The sequence below is a fragment of the Myotis brandtii genome, unplaced genomic scaffold (assembly GCF_000412655.1).
Source record: "Myotis brandtii unplaced genomic scaffold, ASM41265v1 scaffold111, whole genome shotgun sequence".
Classification (NCBI taxonomy): domain Eukaryota; kingdom Metazoa; phylum Chordata; class Mammalia; order Chiroptera; family Vespertilionidae; genus Myotis; species Myotis brandtii.
The window spans coordinates 3,098,478-3,103,892 of record NW_005353789.1 but is presented as its reverse complement, the minus strand read 5'-3'; the positions used below and the strand labels follow the sequence as shown (position 1 = coordinate 3,103,892).

At 42.5% G+C, this 5,415-nt stretch overlaps 1 protein-coding gene and 1 pseudogene across 1 annotated transcript in view; one reads left to right on the top strand and one right to left on the bottom strand.

Moving 5' to 3' along the window:
• The window catches only part of LOC102259738 (chromosome unknown open reading frame, human C4orf22), a 561,692-nt gene that overhangs the window by 40,237 nt on the left and 516,040 nt on the right, over positions 1 to 5,415 (top strand). The window lies entirely within an intron of this gene.
• Positions 5,246 to 5,415, bottom strand: part of LOC102243391 — a 3,034-nt pseudogene continuing 2,864 nt past the window's right edge.

Genomic DNA, 5,415 nt, shown 5'->3' with positions numbered 1-5,415 from the left:
GTTAGAGGCCAAGAGGGGAGGGCAGTTGTGGGTGATCAGGCCAGGATGGGACGGCAGTTTTGGGTGATCATGCTGATGGGGAGCAGCGCTGTTGGGGTAAGCAGACCAGCAGGGGGGCCAGTTGAGGGTGAGCAGGCCATTAGTGGGGGTCAGCTGGAGGTGATCAGGACAGTGGGGGGGCAATTTGGAGTGAGAAGGCCAGCAGGGGGGCAGTTGGGGGCAAGCAGGCCAGCAGGGGGGGCAGTTGGGGGCAAGCACACTGGCACGGGGGACAGTTGGGGTGATCAGGCTGGCGGGGGGGGGCAGTTGGGGGCAAGCAGGTCGGCAGGCAGAGTGGTTAGGGGCAATCAGGCAGGCAGGTGAGTGGTTAGGAGCCAGCAGTTCCGGATTGTGAGAGGGATGTCCGACCTCCGGTTTAGGCCCAATCCCTGTAAACTGGCAGTAGGACATCCTTCGAAGGGTCAGAGATTGGAGAGGGTGCAGGCCAGGCTGAGGGACACCCCCACCCCCATGAATGAATTTCATGCATCGGGCCACTAGTATATATATAAAAGCCTAAGCGACCATTTGACCGTTCAACCATTTGACCAGTAGCTATGATGCACACTGACCACCAGGGGGTAAGCTCTGTTACCTTGCTGGTGGGGTCTGGCTGAACAGGACTGGGCAAGATGGGCCGGACACCCCCTGGAGCCCTTCCCGGCCCCATTCGTGCACTGGTGAGGTCCCTCGGCCTGGCCTGCACCCTCTCGCAATCCAGGATCCCTCGGGGGATGTCGGAGAGCCACAAGCCAGGCTGAGGGACCCCACTGGTGCACGAATCCATGCACTGCACGTCTAGTTTTTCAAAAAATAGAGTAAAGATGTTTTCTCTTCCTTATGATTTTCCTTAATAACATTTGCTTTTCTTTAGCATACTTTATTGTAAGAATACAGTATATAATACATATAACATACAAAATATGTGTTATCAACTATTTATATTATCGCTCAGGCTTCTAATACTTAAGAGGCTATAAGAGGCTGTAAGTAATTAAGTTTTTGGAGAGTCAAAAGTTATACACAGATTTTCGACTATGTGGGGTGACTGTACCCCTAAACCTGGTGTTGTTAAAGGGTCAACTATATATTACTCTTCTGTTGATTACTTATATGCGGCAGGCAGAGTGGTTAGGGGCAATCAGGCAGGCAGGTGAGTGGTTAGGAGCCAGCAGTTCCGGATTGTGAGAGGGATGTCCGACCTCCGGTTTAGGCCCAATCCCTGTAAACTGGCAGTAGGACATCCTTCGAAGGGTCAGAGATTGGAGAGGGTGCAGGCCAGGCTGAGGGACACCCCCACCCCCATGAATGAATTTCATGCATCGGGCCACTAGTATATATATAAAAGCCTAAGCGACCATTTGACCGTTCAGCCATTTGACCAGTAGCTATGATGCACACTGACCACCAGGGGGTAAGCTCTGTTACCTTGCTGGTGGGGTCTGGCTGAACAGGACTGGGCAAGATGGGCCGGACACCCCCTGGAGCCCTTCCCGGCCCCATTCGTGCACTGGTGAGGTCCCTCGGCCTGGCCTGCACCCTCTCGCAATCCAGGATTCCTTGGGGGATGTCGGAGAGCCACAAGCCAGGCTGAGGGACCCCACTGGTGCACGAATCCATGCACTGCGCGTCTAGTTTTTCAAAAAATAGAGTAAAGATGTTTTCTCTTCCTTATGATTTTCCTTAATAACATTTGCTTTTCTTTAGCATACTTTATTGTAAGAATACAGTATATAATACATATAACATACAAAATATGTGTTATCAACTATTTATATTATCGCTCAGGCTTCTAATACTTAAGAGGCTATAAGAGGCTGTAAGTAATTAAGTTTTTGGAGAGTCAAAAGTTATACACAGATTTTCGACTATGTGGGGTGACTGTACCCCTAAACCTGGTGTTGTTAAAGGGTCAACTATATATTACTCTTCTGTTGATTACTTATATGTATTCTTTTGTTAATACTTACAATTAATTCTAACTCAGAGAGTAAAAGGACACATTGCTGAGATGAATTATTTTTTTATTTAACACTAGAAGCCTGTTGCACGAAGATTCGCACAATAGGCCTTCCTTCCCCTGGCTGCTGGCACCGGTTTTCCTCCAGGACCCAGGCTTTTGGTCCGGCCGCAGTGGAGAAGCCAAGCCTCGAGGCTAGGTTTCTCCTCTGTGGCCGCAGTGAGGCTTGGCTTCTCTGCTGTGGCCGCAAGTGAGGCTTGGTTTCTCTGCTTCGGCTGCAGTGGAGAAACCAAGCCTCTTCAGTCTTCAGTCTTCACTCCGTGCCTGCATATGCAAATTAACCACCATCTTTGTTGGATTAATTTGCATAGTCGCTCTGATTGGGTGGGTGTAGTGGAGTGACACCAATTTGCGTGTTTCTCTTTTATTAGTGTAGATATTATTACCATTGCCACATTTAGTTATAGACCTTAGCCTCTTTGAGCTTTAAGTAAATCTGGTCCTAGTCAGTTTATCTCTGTGATTAGAGCGTTGACCTGTAGAATGAAGGGTTGTGGATTCGATTCCAGTCAAGGGCAGTAACTCGATTGTAGGCTCAATCCCCGCCCCAGTCAGGATGTGTGTGGGAGGCAACCAACTGATGTTTCTCTCCCACACTGGTTTCTCTCTCTCTCTCCCTCTTCCTTGCACTCTTTCTAAATATCAATGGGAAACATATCCTTGGGTGAGGATTAACTAAAATAAATAAATAAATCTAAAAAGAGTCAAGGAGAAAACTATTTAGACAAAATTGAATATTGATGATAGTTCAGCTAATGATTAATCAAAAGGCAAATAAAATTTACGTTTACTAGCAAAACTTTTTATTATCCCTTTTCTTCAGATTATGATTTAGATCCTGTTTCTTTTCTTTTCTCTTCTTTTCTTTTTTTTTGCTCTTAATTTAGCTTTTGGCTTAAATTTTATTGATTGATTTAACAGTCATTCATAACCACTTTGTGGGCAGAATCAAGAATCTCTTCTCTGATTCACCTGACTTATTTTACCTGTGCTGATGTCTTTGACAGCAATCACAGATAATCCATGTCTTGAAATACTCCCCTTTTGACTTTTATTGCCTTATAACTTCTCATTTTTCTTCTATGTTTGCTATTGTCTGCTATCTTTGCTGTATTTTCTTCCTTTTTCTTATTAACTTGGATCTCTCCCAAAGGACAGGTTTTTTTTCCCCCCTCCTCTTTTTGCATTCCACTATTTTCACATCTCAAATACTTCTATATCTGCAGTCATCCCAAGTTGGATCTCTAACCCTGACTGCTCCCCTGGGCTTTTAGTTCCATGACTGTTTTTTTTTAAATATTAAGTTGTCAAACCATTAATAAAATGCCCCCCCCCCAAAGATCTCATTATTTTTATCTTATAGATGTGCTCCCCATACAAAAATTCCATTTTTTAAAATTTTATATGCAAGTGATAATTTTTCCCCTTTACTTTATAGGCTTATATTTTAGAATATCTTCAAATCTACTTGATGAGCAATTCTAAAAGGCAATTAACAATAGCTTTCTGTTTATTCTTTTGCTAATACTTGGTCTTTCAGTCATACATTTTTCACTCTGCTACATTGCTAATCCAGTTTTTCTTCAGATCGACTTGGTTTATCGTAATGTCTTACCTGATTGCTCAATATCAATTTTCTTCATTCTCTAATAACATGCTGCCAGATCATGCATAGCTTCCAAAACATCTCCTTCCTCCTATCTTTCCCCCTTTCCATTCCTTCCTCTTTCTATCAACTATTGAAATCTACATTCCTACAAAAGAATTTGAGGAGGTTTACAAAGGGAATATGAATACCTCATGGCAATAACATTTTATAAGGTGGAGAGAAGGACAAGTAAAGCTTGTAGAAATGCAATGAAACTGAGATTGCGGTTAGAGACCAAAATCCACGCCAGTTTTGAGAAGATAATGCAAAGAGGAAAATATTTACATTAAGTAATTTATCGTGTCCACCTGGAACAACAAAACCACTGACCAGAAGCACTAAGAGCTGAAGGGGAGGAAAACTTTTCCTCAACCCTCTCAGGGTCACTGACTGGGTTTGAAAATTAAACGGAAACACAGATTAACAAAAAGAAAGGATATAGATTTATTTAATATACGTTTTACATGACACAGAAGCCTTCAGGAGGAAATAAAGACACAATGAAACAGACCCGAGTTCTTCATGCTAGGTTTATGAAGATTGCACAGTCATGGAGGAATATATAAGAGGTTAAGGAACATGAGGCAACTGTTGTAAACTGGGGAAAACTTAGCAACACCTGTTCATGCAGATTCTTCTTGGTGTCCTTTTGTCTTCAGAGACAAGGATGCTCCCTTCCTCTGGGTATAGGGAGGGGACCTTCCCTGAGGTGTTTCAGGGAAGAAGAGTGAGTAGGGAGGAGATTAGAGTGACTCTCTTGTTTCTGCTTAAAATATTCAATATGCCCCATATTTTTGGACAATGTATCCTGAGCCCCATCAGAGCTGATATACATTTTCCTCTAAGAAGTCATGTAATGAGAGCCAACCTAGTATGGCAGAGTGAACTATATCACCATCAACATTTTATAACAATAATACCAAGTTTTACAGAAAAAAGTATTTAATCCTTTCCCTGTAGGATCAATAGGAAATTTTATCCCTTCCATTTAAAACCCTATCAAATTACCTAATTGTATCTGCCAAAATTTATCTTTTTACTACTTATTAAGCAAATATGTTGAGCAATTGTCTTAAATTAATATTAGCCATCATGAATGTTGCTGTTTGTTCTTCTGTTCATCCAAATTATTCTGTTTTTCCTGGTTTTCTTTCCCTCATTAGGAGTCAACAATACATAGATTTTTGTCTCAAAAATTGACATTGCTCTTGTGCTGTTTTGTATATCTACTTGGTTCTGCTCTGGTGAGACATTCAATACAATGTAGTAGATCTTAGCAAGGTTCTCATAATATAGTAGGTGTTAAGGCTCAAGAAACCTTGAATCTTCTTGACTTCGACTTTTGTTCAAAATGTCTTACCTAGATAGTACTCTTTTCTTCCCAGGAATTGTTTTCTTATTTACATTTTTTTTTAACAAAAATTACCATCAGATTTATTACTGACAATATCAAAATCAAAATTAAATAAAATAGAATCACTCTCATGCTTTTGAGAATCATAGACCCATGTATGACCAGACTCCCAACCCCACAGCTCTTAGTTAAGGCTTTTGCTCTTAGCTCCAACTTCAGTGACGTGGCAGACCCAGCCTCTGCAGCGCATCCAGCCAGATCATCTGCTTATGGGAAAGGCGTCATTGGGGCCTTTGACTTCCACCAGCTTGAGCGGAAGTCGCAGCCAGGTGCCGGCACCACCCCCCATCCCCG